This window comes from Canis lupus, chromosome 35, assembly GCF_048164855.1.
Source record: "Canis lupus baileyi chromosome 35, mCanLup2.hap1, whole genome shotgun sequence".
Lineage (NCBI taxonomy): Eukaryota > Metazoa > Chordata > Mammalia > Carnivora > Canidae > Canis > Canis lupus.
The window spans coordinates 23165904-23184708 of NC_132872.1; the positions used below are offsets into that span (position 1 = coordinate 23165904).

The window sequence follows — 18805 nt, forward strand, 5'->3', positions numbered from 1 at the left end:
GCCTCTAAGGTACAAACAAGATGGCAGATAAAGCGTTTCTGAAACACACAACAAAGCAGAGAAAGCCTCAGGAGCTCAGGGTGGTGGGGAGATTTTAATCATGGAGGTACACTTGCTCAAAGCACCCAGCAACTGGAAAGCAGGTCACCCACAGCACCCACAGGAGTCTTGAAAAGGATAACTCCAGTTTTCAAAGAATCAAAATAGATAGGGGTGAGGCAAAAGGAAGAAATGAGTCATAAATCTGTAGGTAAAATGAGATCTCTGAGCTAATGATCACAAAAAAAGAAAGGCAGAGAGAGGAACAGTGTTCTGGGGGGTTCATTTCTCACTTTCATAAAGGGCAGAAATTTCCTTCCATTTAAAGATTATATATTGATGAATCACTACATTGTACACCTGAAAATAATATAACAGTGTGTGTTAAATAACTGGAATTAAAATAAAAACTTTAAAAAATAAGATCTCCATAAATAAATTTTAAAAATAATAAAGATTATATATTGAGCACCCTCTATGCACAGATTGAGAGAAACAACGTTTCAAGAGTGCTCACACGTCCAACAAACATTTATAAGCACCTCCCTTGTGCTAAGTATGTGTTAGACTTTGGGGAAGCACAGAAAATCATTTTCAATTACTGCCCTCAGTTCTGCCAAAGAGCCAGACCTACAAAACAATGAAAAATGAAACATCATTGTGAACCATGCAATGATAGAGCCAGGTCTGTGTGCTATGAGAACTCTAAGTAGGGCAACCATGTAACTCATCATCCAAAACCAGGATGCCTTAGCAATAATTACATTGGTACAACAGGCCTAAACCAGGATGTTCCTGGGCAGACAGGATGAATGCCATCCCAGTCACAAGGAATTAAAATTGGAAGAAAAACACTGGAAGGACAATGGGTGAGAAAAAAGAAATGCTAGATTGAAGAGGCTAAGTTGTTAAACAGGAAAGGGATGAGAGCAATGGGTAAAGCAAAAGAAACAATTTCAAAGAAGCTGTTAGAACTTTGAAGCTTAAAGGATCCTGAAGATAAACTCACTTAATTTTCTTGTGGAGAAAGTAAGAGAACAGTTAGAAGAAAACCAATATTGCTTAAGCACCTATAGTGAACTAAGCACTATGCCAAGGATTTAAAATGCATTTTCTTACTTTTCCCGACCTGAAGGATGGTATAATTATTCTCAATTAATAAATGAAGGTAAGGAGGCTTAGAAAGGTTAAGTGACAGAGCTGAGATTGAAACCCCTGTTTGTGAACTCCAAAGTCTGTCCCACAAAATTGGTAGCACAAGCAGAATGAGCATCTGTCTCTAAATGTGAGACAAGATTCCATCAAAATCCTAGAGGAGAACACAGGCAACACCCTTTTTGAACTTGGCCACAGTAACTTCTTGCAAGATACATCCATGAAGGCAAGAGAAACAAAAGCAAAAATGAACTATTGGGACTTCATCAAGATAAGAAGCTTCTGCACAGCAAAAGAAACAGTCAATAAAACTAAAAGACAACCTACAGAATGGGAGAAGATATTTGCAAATGATCTATCAGATAAAGGGCTAGTTTCCAAGATCTATAAAGAACTTCTTAAACTCAACACCAAAGAAACAAACAATCCAATCATGAAATGGTCAAAAGCCATGAAGAGAAATCTCACAGAGGAAGACATAGACATGGCCAACATGCACATGAGAAAATGCTCCGCATCACTTGCCATCAGGGAAATACAAATCAAAACCACAATGAGATACCACCTCACACCAGTGAGAATGGGGAAAATTAACAAGACAGGAAACCACAAATGTTGGAGAGGATGCGGAGAAAAGGGAACCCTCTTACACTGTTGGTGGGAATGTGAACAGGTGCAGCCACTCTGGAAAACTGTGTGGAAGTTCCTCAAAGAGTTAAAAATAGACCTGCCCTACCACCCAGCAATTGCACTGTTGGGGATTTACCCCAAAGATACAGATGCAATGAAACGCCGGGACACCTGCACCCCGATGTTTATAGCAGCAATGGCCACAGTAGCCAAACTGTGGAAGGAGACTCGGTGTCCAACGAAAGATGATGGATAAAGAAGATGTGGTTTATGTATACAATGGAATAGTCCTCAGCTATTAGAAATGACAAATACCCACCATTTGCTTCAAGGTGGATGGAACTGGAGGGTATTATGCTGAGTGAAGTAAGTCAGTCGGAGAAGGACAAACAGTGTATGTTCTCATTCATTTGGGGAATGTAAATAATAGTGAAAGGGAATATAAGGGAAGGGAGAAGAAATGTGTGGGAAATATCAGAAAGAGAGACAGAACATAAAGACTCCTAACTATGGGAAACGAACTAGGGGTGATGGAAGGGGAGGAGGGCGGGGGGTGGGGGTGAATGGGTGACGGGCACTGAGGGGGCACTTGACGGGATGAGCACTGGGTGTTATTCTGTATGTTGGCAAATTGAACACCAATAAAAAATAAATTTAGGGATCCCTGGGTGGCGCAGCGGTTTGGCGCCTGCCTTTGGCTCAGGGCGCGATCCTGGAGACCCGGGATCGAATCCCACGTCGGGCTCCCGACGCATGGAGCCTGCTTCTCCCTCTGCCTATGTCTCTGCCTCTCTCTCTCTCTCTCTGTGTGACTATCATAAATAAATAAATAATTAAAATAAATAAATAAATAAATAAATAAATAAATAAATAAATAAATTTATTATTAAAAAAAGAAGAAGAATGAGCATCTCTCACTTCTAACTCCTGGGCCAGTGCTACTTTTACTGTGCTATAACAAGGCAAGTTTTTACTGGGTTTGGATAATGTTCCCCCCAAATTCATGTCCACCTGGAACCTAAGAATGTGACCTTATTTGGCTATAGGGTCTTTGCCGATCTAATCAAATTAAGATGAGATCATACTGGATTAGGGCCTAGGGTAGGCCCTAACCAATGACTAGTGTCCTTAGAAGAAGAGGGAAATTTGAGCAGAGATACAGGAGAGTGGAATGCCATGTGAAGACACAGAGACACACAGAGAAGAGCATCATATAAACACAAAGGCAGAGATTGCAGTGATGTGTCTACAAACCAAGGAATACCAAGAATTGCTGGCAAGCATCAGACACTAGAAAGAGGGAAGGAAGTATTCTTTCCCAGAGCCCTCGGAGGAAACATGGCCTTGCCATGACACCTTGATTTTAGACTTCTGGCCTCCAGAACTGTGAGACACCAAATTTATTTTAAGCCACCAAGTTTGTGGTACACTTTATGACAGGAGACCCAGTAAACTAATACAGTTAGAAAGAGACACAGCAGAAGACAGAAGAGGAAGGGTGGAGATGGAAAAAAGCTTATAGAAGGTCAGAGGCAAAGAACCAGAGACTGATAAATTCCAGAAGAAATATAACTGGAGCAAAGGAGAAGGTGATGTCACCAAAACCTCAAAAACCAAAAATAACTTATTTGGTTCCATGATGATACCCCTTGATCTCCAACCTCACTATTCTGACCATTACTCCCTCCTGCCTTTAAAGTCTTAAAAGATCATTGGCAGCTCTGCCCAAGTAAAAAGAAAAGAGTAATAAAAGCTAAGAATGAATTGATACGAGCTGCTGATAGGAATGAAACCCGCACCACTGTGAATGCCAGCTATAAACACAGGTTCAATTAGTAAAGTTGATTTATGATAAGTTGAAGATGGACAGGGTAATCTCTAACCACCAAAATAATAAGAGTGTGCAAATATCAAGCTAATAGAGGGGGAAATGAAATAACGAAAAACATTAAACAACCTAAAACAAAAAAGTGAAGAAGGAAAAGGAAAATGCAGTACGAAACAAAAAGGGAAACAGAAGGCAAAGGATGATATTTATACCCAAATATACCAGTAATTACATGGAAGTGAACTAAATAACCCAATTAAAAACAAATATTATTTATTTATTAATACTTACAAATATTTATTATTAAATAAAGGAAGAAAAAAACGCTATAACCTACCTCCTAGAAATAAACCTGAAATAAAAGGGTACAGAAAAGCTGGAAGTTAAAAGAAAAGAAAAATGCCATGCAAACACTAAAATATATAAAACTCTTGGGGGTTGGGTTCCCTCTGAAACAGACCTAAAACAAATATTTAAGAACACATAGAGTTTCCTGGGATCACTTCCCAAATAAACTAACAGGAGCATTGGGAAGGATGAAGAGTAATTTTTTTAAAAAAAGAAGGAAAGCAATACTGGATGCATTAATTATCAGGTTACTACTGTAGGTACCTGAGACACAATCCCACTGAGTACCTCTAACAATTGTACAAAATCCTTCAGAGCTGTTCCATCCATGAGGGGATAAAGCTGAGGTACTTATTCTCCAGTTCCCATTTGCCACTACGCACATGCGCCAAGCTTACCAGAGAAAGCCCTCAGGTGGAGAATCATAGGTGACTGCAATAGGAAACAATCACACAATTCTGTGTGTGCACAGAAATGATGAGAGCCAAGGAAATATGAGCAGGATATTAACAGGATATGATACATAGTTAAAATAAACTTTAAGGCAAAAGGCCCTTCCAGAGGCAAAGAAAAACACTCTATAAAGATAAAAACTTCAATTCACAAGAAATATAACAAATTGATACACCACTAATAATATAGCATCAAAATACAATTTAAGGCAAAAAATGGACAATATTAAAAAGGAAAGTAGGCAATTCCACAAACTTGACAGGTTTTAATCTACTTTTCTCAGTAACAGATAGAAATACAAATAAAAATATTAATAACAGGGCGGCCTGGGTGGCTCAGCGGTTTAGCGCCTGCCTTGGCCCAGGGCAGGATCTTGGAGACCCAGGATCGAGACCCGCATCAGACTCCCTGCCTGCAGCCTGCTTCTCTCTCTGCCTGCGTCTCTGCCTCATTCTCTTTCTCTCTCTCTCTCTCTCTCTCATGAATAAATAAAATCTTTTAAAAATATATTAATAACAATATTGAAGATCTAAACAACACAAATAATTTAATTAACACAGAGGAAGTCAAACAACTTCAGAATGCACTCTTTTTAAGTATAAACAGACATTTGTATAAAGTGACCAATAAGTAAATCTTTTTTTTTTTTACAATATGAAAATCTTAACACATTTCAAAATTTAACTTTATATAGAACTGTTCTCCAACCACAGTCCTAGTAAGCGAGAGTTAATACCTAACAGATAACTGAAAGTCCCACATGTTTGGAAATTAAAAGTAGAGCTCTAAATAGCATATGTACCAATGAAAAAAAGTTATAAGAGAAATTAGAAAATAATGATAATGAAAATATGGCACATTAAAATTTATCATATATATTTAAAACTATATTTAAATGAAAATTTATAACCTTAAATTTATATGAGGAAAAAAGAAAGTATGAAAATCAATGACCATCCCAAGAATGTAAAAAGCAGAAAAATAAAGCCAAGGAAAATAGAAGAAAGGAAATAAGAACAGAAACAACAAGGATAAGAGCAAAAATTGATAAAATAAAAGACACACCTTTAATTAAAAGGCTTGGTGTTATAAAATGATTAGTAATTAGTGAAATCTTTGAAAGACTTTTCAAGAAATAAAGAGAGAACACCTAATAAAAATTAGCAAATAAATAGGGTGCACAATGCAGATCATTGTTACTAAGAATATCACTAGGCAATATTAGAAATTAACTCATACATTTTTTAATTTACACAAAATATGCAAATTCCTAGCAACCTACATTTGCCAAAACTGATAAATTAAGAACTAGAAAATCTGAAGAGTCCTATAATTATTAAAAGAATTGAATATGTCATTATTGAGACAGTGTGATATTGGCATAAAGATGGGAAATGAAACAATGAAATAGAATGCCAAGTCTAAAAGCAGACCCAGACATAAAAGAACACTTGATTTGGGACAAAAATGCCCTGCAGAGCAGTTAGGAAAGGATATTCTTTTTAAATAATGCTTGAACAATGGATATTCAAACAGAAAAAAACTTACACATAACCCCTAATTCACACCATACAGAAAAATCAACTCCTGGGAGATTGTAGATCTAAATGCGAAAAGCAGAATAAAGTTTCTAGATATCTAAAAGATATTCTCTTTTAGGAAGTGGGAAGTTGGAAAGATTTCTTAAATCAGACACAAAAAGTTAAAAAAAAATCAGACACAAAAAGCTGTAATTAAAAGGAGATAAAATTAAATTATAACTTTAAAATCAAGAACTTTTATTCCATGATGAATATTAAGAGAGTGAAAAAGAAAACCACAGAGTAAGAAATATTATTTGTAACCCATAACCAACAAAGAAATCATATACAGAATATTATATAAAGAATTTTACATGATCAACAAAGATCTGTTTCTTGATATGATGCAGTGAGAAGGACGGAAAAACACTTCTGTGGTATTCCTACCAAAAATGTATAACCTGAATTGAATCATAAAGAGACAAAATTGAATAAACCCAAATTGAGGACAATTCTACAAAACAAATAGCTTCTAATTTAAAAAAAAAAAATCAAGGCCATGAAAGACAAAGGAAAACTGAAAACCAATTCCAGATTAAAGGAAACAAAAAACCTTAGCCACTAAATGCTACATTCTTAATTGGATCCTAGACAAGAAAATAACAATTTTTCTTCTTTTACTGTAAATGACATTAACTAGCAAGACAATTTGAGAAATTTGAATAAGATAGTTCATTTTTATACCATATTGGTGATCATATAAATGATTATATATAAGATTATTGATTATTGATTTCTATTGATTATTGGTTGCCTTGCCGCACTTCCCTCCTCTCTATCTTCCCCATAGACCTTTCAGCTGCAAGGCCTATTATAGGACTATGGTGTCCCCTGTTGCTTTCCTCGGCCCTTATTGTTCTATTGCCATGTCCATCTTACTTGATTTCATTTGATGGAATAGGGAAGGGAGATTAAAATCCCCTTAAGTACAATTAATCCTATCCATATATAGGATAGGATTAATTGTACTTAAGGGGATTTATGAATTGAATCTCAGAAAAGCCAACCGACTTGGCCCTGCCTTTGGCAGAATGGGGTCTAGAATCCAGTTCCTACGTCATTACTCTTCCCTATAGTACATACTGCCTCTCTAGGACCTCTGGCCTCTGAATTATTTCATCTTCTACAGAGAATCGAATTCCTTCTTAATAAATGTCTTTGAACCATGGTGTGTTTGATTTCTATGGTTGCTGTAACAAATTACTGTCAACTTAGTGCCTTAAAACAACACAAATTTATTCTCTTACAGTTCTGGAGGCCAGAGGCCTGAAATCAATTTCTCTACAAAAGAATCAAGGCATCAGCAGAGCTATAGTTCCTCTAAAGGCTCTAGAGGAGAATGCTTTCCCTTGCCTTTTCTGGTTTCTGGTAAACGTCTACATTACTTGGCTTGTAGTCCCTTCCTTCATCTCCAAAGCCAAAGATGTAGCATCTTCTCTCTGCGATTCTGCTTCCTTCTGCTTTCATCACATGGCCTTCTCATCTGTGTCAAATTTCCTTCTGTCAAAAAAAAAAAAAAAAAAAATTCCTTCTGTCTTGTTATAATGACACTTTGGACAGAATTTAGTGCCCACCTGATAATCCAGGATACTCGCCTTATTGAGAGATTCCTAACTTAATCACATTAGCAAAGTATCTTTTGCCACAGAAGGTAACACGCACAGGTCCCAAAGATTGAGACCTGATGACCACTGGGGCCATTATTCAGCCTGCCACATGTGGTAACAAATTTAGTGACATGGATATAAACAGCTTCCAAAACTGTGACCTACATGAAAACATTCAAATGCAAACTGAAAAAGGTAGGGATAAGGACACTGTCAGAAAAAAAAAAAAAACCTAACATCTAGAGTACAATGAAATGTTTATAAAATATCTTTGCTTTTACTTGACTCTTAGTACAATAATCTGACTATAAAAAGACATTTTAAAGACAATAGGGGAGGGGATCCCTGGGTGGCTCAGCGGTTTGGTGCCTGCCTTTGGCCCAGGGCGCGATCCTGGAGTCCCGGGATTGAGTCCCACATCAGGCTCCCGGCATGGAGCCTGCTTCTCCCTCCTCCTGTGTCTCTGCCTCTCTCTCTCTCTCTCTCTCTCTCTCACTATGTCTATCATAAATAAATAAATAAATCTTTAAAAAATAAATAAATAAAAATAAAGACAATAGGGGACATTTGAATGTAAACTGGGTATTAAAGGATTCCAAGGAATTCTTGTTAATATCATTAAATGTGAAAAATGGAATTGAGTTATGTAAGAAAATATTCATATTTTTAAGAGGTGCCTAATGAATTATGTAGGGGTAAAGTGACATAAGAACTAGAATTATCTTTAAGATGTTCACCAAAGGATAAGTTTAGTAATAAAGTAAAGATGGCATAAGAGTCCTAATTATTGAATATGGGTGACAGGAATGTGGGTGGGGAGTCATGACACTATTATCTCTGTTGTTGTGTATATTTGAAATTTTCCAAGAGGAAATAAGAAATGTATAGCCTCCACTTCAGAATACAAATTGCCTCTCCCAATCCCCAGGCTCAGCCTCTGACCAGTTGCTCTAGAGGGCAGAGAAGCAAATGGAAGCAAAGAAACCTGCCTGATAGAAATAAAGAGTGAAGCGGTAATGATGGTGAGCGTATGTGTTTAGCATTTGAGAGGCTGTCTGCTTGGTAACTATTACCAAAAAAATCTCAAGGTTTTAATGATAGAAACTCATAGGAACTTTTTGTGTTTGGGTGTTGGTTGTGTTTTTCCTTTGCAAACCATTTTCTCCCTATTTGTGGGATTGTGATAACCAATATAAGGTTCTTTCCCCAATGAGGTTGGAATATGAAAGGAGTAAAACCATCAACCCCATCCCACCTGCTTCCAGGCTCTTTTCCATAATACTCCCAGAGTCAGCCTTCTAACAAACCAAAATGACCCTGTCTTCTCGGTGGTTTCCCTGTCTATGCCAGATAAAGTCCACAGATCTTGACAAGACCCTTCATGATCTGGCCTCTCCCAAAGCTGAGGATCCAAAAGTTATAAGAAGAAAAAAAATAAGTTCCCAAAAAATAAAAGATAAAGATAAAGGGATTCAGTTCTAATAGTGGTCCAACAAAAAAATTATAAAACAAACAAAAAGTGAAAATCAAGCTTCAGATATTAGGGCAGCATTAATATTCAGTTTGTAGTTCTTTTTTTTTAAGATTTTATTTATTTATTCATGATAATCATACAGAGAGAGAGAGAGAGAGAGAGAGGCAGAGACACAGGCAGAGAGGGAGAAGCAGGCTCCATGCACCGGGAGCTCGACGTGGGATTCGATCCCAGGCCTCCAGGATCGCACCCCAGGCCAAAGGCAGGCGCCAAACCGCTGCACCACCCAGGGATCCCTTCTTTTTTTTTTTAATTTAAATTTGATTAGCCCACATATGGTATCATTAGTTTCAGATGTAGAGTTCAATAATCCGTAACACCTGGTGCTCATCACATCACATGCCCTCCTTAATGCCCATCACCCAATTACCCCATCCCCCACTAGCAATCCTCAGTTTGTTTCCTATAGTTAAGATCTCTCATGGTTTGTCTCCCTCTCTGATTTCTTTCTATACTGTTTTCCCTCCCTTCTCCCCTGATCCTCTGTGCTATTTCTTATATTCCACATATGAGTGAAACCATATAACTGTCTTTCTCCAATTGACTTCTTTTGCTCGCCATAATACCCTCCAGTTCCATCCGTGTTGATGTAAATGGGAAGTATTCATCCTTTCTGATGGCTGAGTAATATTCCATTGCATACATATACCACATCTTCCTTATCCATTTGCAGCTGACATGATCCTTTATGTGGAAAATCCAAAGACTCCACCCCAAAATTGCTAGAACTCATACAGGAATTCAGCAACACGGCAGGATATAAAAATCAATGCACAGAAATCAGTTGCATTTCTAAGCACTAACAATGAGACAGAAGAAAGAGAAATTAGAGAGTCGATCGCATTTGCAATCGCACCAAAAACCATAAGGTACCCAGGAATAAACCTAACCAAAGAGGTAAAGGATCTATACTCTAAAAACTACAGAACACATGGGAAAGAAATTCAGGAAGACACAAAGAAATGGAAAAACATTCCATGCTCCTGGATTGGAAGAATAAATATTGTGAAAATTTCTATGCTACCCAGAGCAATCTACACATTCAGTGCAATCCCTATCAAAATACCATTAACATTTTTCACAGATCTGGAATAAATATTCCTAAAGTTTGTATGGAACAAGGAAAGACCCTAAATGGCAGAATATTGAAAAAGAAAACAACACTGGGGCATCACAATCCTGGACTTCAAGCCCTATTACAAAGCTGTAATCGTCAAGACAGTATGATACTGGCACAAAAACAGACACATAGATCAATGGAACAGAATAGAGAACTCAGAAATAGAATAGAGAACCCCACTAATTTCCAACAAAGCAGGAAGAATATCCAATGGAAAAAGGACAGTTTCTTGAACAAATGGTGCTGGGAAAATTGGACAGCAACGTGCAAAAGAATGAAACTGGACTATTTCCTTACACCACACACAAAAATAGACTCTAAATGAATGAAAGATCTTCATGTGGGACAGGAATCCATAATATCCTAGAGGAGAACACAGGCAGCAAGCTCTTTGACCTCAGCCATGGCAACTTCTTGCTAAAAATGTCTCCAAAGACAAGGGAAACAAAAGCAAAAATGAACTATTGGGACTTCATCAAGATAAAAAGCTTCTGCACAGTAAAGGAAACAGTCAACCAAACTAAAAGGCAACCTATGCAATGGGAGAAGATATTTACAAATGACATATCATAAAGGACTAGTATCCAAGATCTATAAAGAATTTACTGAACTCAAGACCCAAAGAACAAATAATCCAGTCAATAAATAGGCAGAAGACATGAATAGACATTTCTCCAAAGAAGACATACAAATGGCCAATAGAGTGGGCACCTGGATGCCTCAGTAGCTGAGCGTCTGCCTTTGGCTCAGGGCGTGATTCAGGGTCCTGAGATCAAGTCCCACATCAAGCTCCCTGCATGGAGCCTGCTTCTCCCTCTGCCTGTATCTCTGCCTCTCTCTGTGTGTCTCTCAGGAATAAATAAATAAAATCTTAAAAAAAAAAAAAAAAAAAAGGCCAACAGACACATGAAAAAATGTTCCACATCACTGGTATCAGGGAAATACAAATCATAACCACAGTTCAGAGTTCTTAACAGACCTAGACCATTCCAAGGGAGTACTTAGTATTTAATTTCAAATTCACATTCTGACTTGAAAGTAATTGCTAAGGTAATTAACATGGCATTGTAAAAATATTATCTAGATATGTTGGAAATCCTTCCTTTCTAAACCAAAAATCAAGTTGTCTAGTCTTAACAGGACAAAATGAACTGAAGTTGAAAGTGCCCTGGAAACTTCAGGATACAGGAATGCCATAACAATTTCTTTTCATCAATGAAATAAAACGATACAAACATATTTTCAGTGAAAAGTGAAAAGTCTCCTGGATTGCAAAATCAGATCTCCTTGCTTGCAAAAATTGCTTAACTGCTCATGCCTATCTGCCATCAATCCACTGCCTCACAACGAGATTTCTCCTTTTCTTAAAAGCCTAATTGGATTTGGGAGATAAAACATATGCAATAGATAAATATATACAAAGTTCTATGTTAATGCAAATTATTTCTTTGAAACGATTACCCAATAGTGACTTATCCCAAGTATTTAGCGTACTTACTCTTCTTTGCTTGGGCAACACTGTGTCTTCTGTGTTTCTAGTTAGTCTCTCTTTGCAGAAAGTAAATTGATAAGAAGTTGGATTTCATTCAGGTACTTGAATTTTCTCTCTCTTCTCTGAACAACTGTATATTTCTTATATGTCTTCTTTGTTTAGAAATGATTATACATTGACCTCAATTATTCTCTATTTCCCTTAAGGCTTTTCTTTATCAAAAACTGTATGTTTTCTCATGAGAGAAAACCTTCATGACATTGGATTTGCAATGATCTCTTGGATATGGCACTAAAAGCACAAGTAACAAAAGAAAATATATATAATATGGACTTCATAAATGTAAAACTTTTATACATCAAAGAACACTGTCAAGAAAGTGAAAAGAAAACCCACAAAATGGGAGAAACTATTTGCAAGTCATTTATCTGATTAGAAATCAATATCCAGAACAATGGAATAATTCCTACAACTCAACAATGAAAATACAAACAACCCAATTCAAAACTGGGCAAAAGATCTGATTAGACATTCCTCCAAAGAAGATATACAAATGGTCCGTAAGCACATGAAAAGATGTCACCATCACTAGTTATTAGGGAAATACAAATCACAATCACAGTGAGACACCTCTTTAACCAATGTGGACGGCTATTTTTTTCTTAATGGAAAATAACAAGTGTTGGCAAAGATATGCAGAAACTGGAACTCTTGTGCATTTCTGGTGGGAATGTAACATGGTATAGCCACTGTAGAAATGAGTGTGGCAATACCTCAAAAAGTTAAAAATAGAATTATCATATGATCCAACAATTCCATTCCACGTATATACCAAAAAAAATTGAAAATCAGGGATTTGGGTACTTATAGACCTACGTTCATAGCATCATTACTCAAAATAGTCAAAAGGTGAAAACAACACAAATCCATCAAGAGATGATTGGCTAAACAAAGTGAGATATATACATACAACCGAATATTATTCAGCCTCTCAGTGTTCTTCAGACTGAATGACTCCATTTTCTTTGAGTATTACCCATGGGTCAACTTAAAATAAAAACAAAAGCATTGCAAAGAGACCCAAGGTACTTGAGGTCAAACCCCAACTCTACAGCTTAAAAGGATATGATCTCAGCAAGTAATTTCATCTCTTTAGGACTCAATTTCATCATCTATAAAATGGCAGCTTGCTAGAGCCAGTGAAGCCATAGTTCTAGAAGCAGCCCGCCCAGAAACAAGTACTGGCTTTTCAACCTGTTAGCTGTGGGTCCTCAGGCAACCTCTTTACTTTCTCTGTGCCTTGGTTTCCTAAGCTAGGAGATAAGGATAATATCAAACTAATGTGTTTAATGATGATTAAATGAGTTAATGCTTATAAAGCCTGTGGAACTGTATCTAGTACATAGTACAAGCTGAATTAAAAATTAACTTTTACTATTATTATATATGCTCAACTTTCTCTTTTAAAAAACAGCTGCAGATATTTTAAAATATTTCCTTCTATAAAAGAACTAATTTCCTTCCATAAAACTTGTTACCAGAGGGGACTGAATCTTTTAAACACAAACAATGCACCACAGTTTTGATTTTGATGGCTGGATCTATTTAGTTGTAAAATGTAAATATTTGATGTAAATTCTCTTAACAGGAGCTTTAAATAAATTTAAAATATAAAGGATTTTCCATGGAGTTGATTGTCCAGAATTTCTTAGAACATTCTCACTGCCAAGTTGAAAAATAATAATAGTAATAAAAGCTTTTCAAACATTCAACTTAAATGCCTTAATTCTTTGGAACTGTTCTTTTTCATTTCCGAGCTCCAAATAATGAAGAGCTATTGCTTCAGGAAAGAACAGAGAAGCCACACGGTTATTATCTGTTGATATGTTTGTCAAAGTAGGATACAACGTCTGAGATAAAGTGCTGCAGGCCTGACTGGTTCTATTGTCTAGAATAAAATCATGAGGAATGGGATCCAATGCCACAAGGAGGCCAAGGACTGAGCAAAGAAGGGGAGCTTTATTTTCAATCAGAAGTTTTTCTTCTTTCTACTCTGCAACCCTTACCTGTCCCTACCCCTGCCATGTTTTCCAAAACTACAATCTCAATAAAAGCTTAGGTAAAATAAAAGAAAGAACTAAAATAACATGTGAATTAGGTAAGTTGGCTATTCATTCCTCGTGTGTTCCTTCAGCTAGCAAACCACCACTGACTTGCATTCACCGATAGATTCAAGGATTTCTATTTGTGGCCACAAAGCAAAATAAATGGCAAATCCACGGATCTGGTGAGGCTCCTAAGGCTGTTTTGCATGCAGATAAACCCTAAAAAATATATGAGAAGTCCAGAAACAATCTTGGGGGAAAATCTCAAAGATTACTTTTTGGTTGAGGGGTTGCTTGTTGAACCCTCCTGTTCTGCTCAGGAATGGGACATCTCTCAATAAGCATTAATGCAGAACTGATTCCAACTTAGATTACTAAATCACTGTCTTGAAATGGGAAGTTCAAGTTCAAATTTAAAGGAACAGAAGTTAAATGTCTATATTCACCCACTTGGATTCTCACTTCATTGACATTTCCTTTAACCCATGACACCCATTTCCTTTAACCACCCTCACCGGATCTTTTGCTTCCAGCATAAACTCAGACAAAACCATTTATTGGGATCCCTGGGTGGCGCGGTGGTTTGGCGCCTGCCTTTGGCCCAGGGCGCGATCCTGGAGACCCGGGATCGAGTCCCACGTCGGGCTCCTGGTGCATGGGGCCTGCTTCTCCATCTGCCTATGTCTCTGCCTCTCTCTCTCTCTGTGACTATCATAAATAAATAAATTTTTTTTTAAAAAAAGTAAAAAAAAAAAAAATTTATTAACAGAGTAAAAACAGTTAGAATCCCTAAGGCAGGAAGAAGTGGGGAGTCCAGGGCTAAGAGTGGATGGTTGATCAACACAAGTGAACATACTTAAGTCCTTGCTAAATTTTCTCATGATTTATCCCATACAGAGTTCCAAGGAATCTTTGAATTTTAAATTATTGAGATGGTCACTTGAACTTGCAGAGCATAAAAGGAATAAAATGGGAATGGGAAGCCACATAAATGTTAAATGACTAGTTCATTGGCGAAATCAATTAACTTCAAACTGACTCGTACTGCACCAACAATATTTAACAAAATATCAGAGAATCAGGTGCTTTTTAAAAGTCAGTTAGCTGATTTAAAATGCTGAGTTGACTCAGGTCTTGTCCTCGGCTATACTAAGCCCTTCTCCAATATCCTCTAAATATCACACTTTTCAGATATCGCTCTATTACTCTACCTAAAACTGTTCCTTTCTAATCAGAATTCCTAGCACTTTAGGGAGGCCTGGGTCACTCAGTGGTTGAGCGTCTACCTTCAGCCCCAGGGCATGATCCTGGAGACCCAGGATCGAGTCCCACATCGGGGGGTCTCTCTGCAGGGAGCCTGCTTCTCCCTCTGCCTATGTCTCTGCCTCTCTCTGTGTGTGTCTCTCATGAATAGATAGATAAAATCTTTAAAAGAGAGAGAACTCCTAACACTTTATTAGAAACACTAATGTTGCCCTCTTCTTACTTTGTTTTAGAGTTATTTGTTTCTTTTCCTGCAGGCAGGAGTAATGTGTTTTTAATTTTTCACAATGCCTTATGTAAAGTACCCAAAATATTAATTGAATGAATGTCTTCAATTTTCCTGTCAGGTACCATTATGCGGAAAGATCTCTAACCATTCTAATGCAGATGAAGGACTGACAAGAATCCAAGTTTCTCTTAAATTTTACTTTTCATGAACTTGCCTTCCTGCTTGTATCATACTTACACTGATTATCAAAAAGCTTGATTTCCTAGAGTGCACAACTGTCAGGAGGAGGGAGACAGACCAGAATGCTGAATGAGTGACAAGAAGAAATCAGTTTAAAATTAAAACTCTATCTTAGCTATGATAAGTCATGTTCCCTGAGGAAAAGACTGTAGGGGAGATTTGCATTCAGACTTTCTTCCTCCCCCCAATTGCAGATTGAACATCTGTAATAGGGTAAAGAATGAAGGATTAGGAGGAAGGCGAGATTGAACTGTGATATAGAAACAACAGATGTTTCACCAAATGCCATTGGGAGGGCAGAGATGGGATAACACCTCAGAGTTGTTCCAAATTGAGGTAAGAGAGCCTGGGACATTTTGCATATCCCCTAGTCATTGGACGCAGGCAGCTTCCAAACACAGCATAGTCTTGGGAAAGGACAATTTCCAGAGAGGGACTTGGGTGAAAGCTGTCAGCAGCCAATATTTTAGGGAACTGAAGGAAGGAGCATCCCAGTCTTGAAGCAGGGACTCTGAGTAGTAGACCACAGTATCCCCTACAAAGTTAATTTACAAAGCAATCTACATATATGGCCAATGAAGTGAATACATATATACAAACAAATCAGCACTGCTATTTAACCAAGAAAATCAAGTCACTAAGTCACAAGGTATTTTTTTATATTATTTTAAGAGGTTATTGAGAAAATGAGGCATCTAAAATAATTTCTGTCATTGCCTTGGCCAGACATCTAGTGATAGCACAAGTATCACCTGCAAAGTATATTTACTTAAATGAAATCAGGAAAATAATGCTTGGGTCCATTGCTTTCCCAAAAGACACTGATGGGAACAGATTCTCTCTCTACTCAGTTTTATGACATTATTGCTAATACTGCATTGAGGTGAAATAGTATTATAGTTAAGAATATAGATCCTAGCTGTGCCTGGCATACTGTTAATTCCCTTTAATGGTAGTATGAACATTTAATATCATAAAAGATCCAGTAATATTTAGAACATTTATCAGTTTATCACCATTCTTGAGTACAAATCCTCACTCCCCACTCCAAAAAGAAATGCTGCTGTCTGGGTTTGGTGTGGAATTATTACTTACACAAAACAGTTTACATGAGTAAATGAGTTTGGATAGATTGATGAGAAATCAACAGGGCTTCCCCAATATTAGACACCCATATGTCCTTGAATAGACTCAAATTGACACAGTAACCATTATTCTAAAAGTCAGAGTGGCCTACCATAAGAACTCAGCCTAAGACTCAAGACACTAAAAATAATAATCCTATATTCAGAGGAATATTATACAAATGGAAATAATCAGTTGGAAGGTAGGCAGGAATAATATCATGGATATGTTATAAAAAAAGTAGTTGAGAGGGACGTCTGGGTGGCTCAGCAGTTGAGCATCTGCCTTCAGCTCAGGGAGTGATCCTGGGGTCCCAGATGGAGTCCCACATTGGACTCCCTGCAGGGAGCCTGCTTCTCCCTCTGCCTGTGTCTCTGCCTCTCTCTGTGTCTCTCGTGAATAAATAAATAAAATCTTTTTTAAAAAAAGAAAAGAAAAGTAGTTAAGAATAGGAGCCCTAAGTCAAACTGAAAAAAAAAAATTCTCATATTGCTTTTCTGCTATGTACATTCTTAGGACAAGTTAATAACTTTTCTGAGCCTTACTTTTCTCAACGCAATTAGTAATAATTCCAGTCTCATTAAGATTACGGTGCTATCAAGGGTGACATCAGCAAGATGGGAGGCTAGAAGGACCTAGTACTCATCCCCTAAAAAAAACCAGCAATTTTAAAACTACCCACAAAAAAAAAAAAAAAAAAAAAAAGGCCAGCTCTGGGTGAGCTCCAGAGTATAACAAGAAAGCTGCAACAACCCAGTGGAACACAAAAACTGATGATAGCTACATAGAAAAGCAAAGAAAGCATTTTACCTACATCACCCTATCCCCCAGCCTGGTGTGTTTGGGCAAGAAGAAGGCCCCAAATTCGCCCATGGGTATATGGGGAGCAGGAGAACCCCAGAAGCTCTAACTACCCAGGCCTACAGCAGCCCTCACTGCTGCCATGGATACACACAGCTTGTCCCACCAAGGACCCCCACAGTCTTTGCTGACTAGTAGAGCTGCCCGGAGTCCACACTGCTTCACTGCTTCACCTCCCACCTCCAGCTGCAGCACCCTAGCCCAATGGCACTCACAAGTGAAGCTAGTCCACAAAGTCTAGAATAAAGGACTGCTCCTTCAAATGCACAAGTGTTCTTAACACAAGTGTTCATTAATTAGATGGGAGGAATCTTTTCACAATGTAAACATATGTCAAATCATCATGACGTACACTCTAAGTATCTTATAATTATGTCAGTTATACCTCAATAAAGCTAAAAAAGGAAGACTCAAATACATAAAGTCAGAAAATAAAGGAGATATTACAATGGGTATCTCAAATATTAAAAGAATCATAAGAGACTCTTATGAACCATTATACTCCAACAAAGGAGACAACCTACAAGAAATGGTTACATTCTTGGAAACATACAACCTATCAAAACTAAATTAAGAGGAAATAGAAATCCTAAATAGACTGATAACAAATAAGGAGATTGGATCAGTAATCAAAAATCTTCCAGGGTGCCTGGCTGGCTCAGCTGGTTAAGTGTCTGCCTTGCCTTTGGCTCAGATCATGATCCCAGTGTCCTGGGATCAAGCCCCGCATCGGGCTCCCTGCTCTGCAGGAAGTCTGCTGCTCCATCTCCCTCTGCCTGATGCTCCCCCTGCTTGTGCACTCTCTCTCTCTCTCTCTCTCTCTCTCTCTCTGTCAAATATATAAATAAAAACCTTTAAAAAAATCTTCCAACAAATAAAAGCCCAGGATCAGATGATTTCATAGGTAAGTTCTACCAAACATTCAAAAAAGAATTATTACTAATCTTTCTTAAACTCATCCCCAAAAAAAGAAGAGGGAACATTTCCTAACTCATTATATGAAGCCAGCATCACCCTAAAACCAAAACCAACGATACTAAAAGAAGAGAAAATTAATGCCAATATCTCTGATGAACATAGATGCAAAAATCCTCAGTAAAATACTAGCAAACTAAATGCAACAGCACATTAAAAGCATCATAAATCAGGACTATGTGGGATTTAATCCTGGGAAGCAAAAATGGCTCAACAAATGC

At 37.5% G+C, this 18805-nt stretch overlaps 1 long non-coding RNA gene across 8 annotated transcripts in view; it reads right to left on the bottom strand.

The window, feature by feature from the left end:
• The window catches only part of LOC140624847 (uncharacterized), a 69277-nt gene that overhangs the window by 9222 nt on the left and 41250 nt on the right, over window positions 1–18805 (bottom strand). For 7 of the 8 annotated variants that reach the window (XR_012024292.1, XR_012024286.1, XR_012024287.1 and 4 more), the window contains one exon: window positions 7078–7533. The exons of the other annotated variant lie outside the window; for it this stretch is intronic. This is a non-coding gene — a long non-coding RNA (uncharacterized lncRNA). Of the gene's footprint in view, window positions 1–7077; window positions 7534–18805 lie in introns of those variants that run through there. 8 annotated transcript variants of the gene reach the window in all.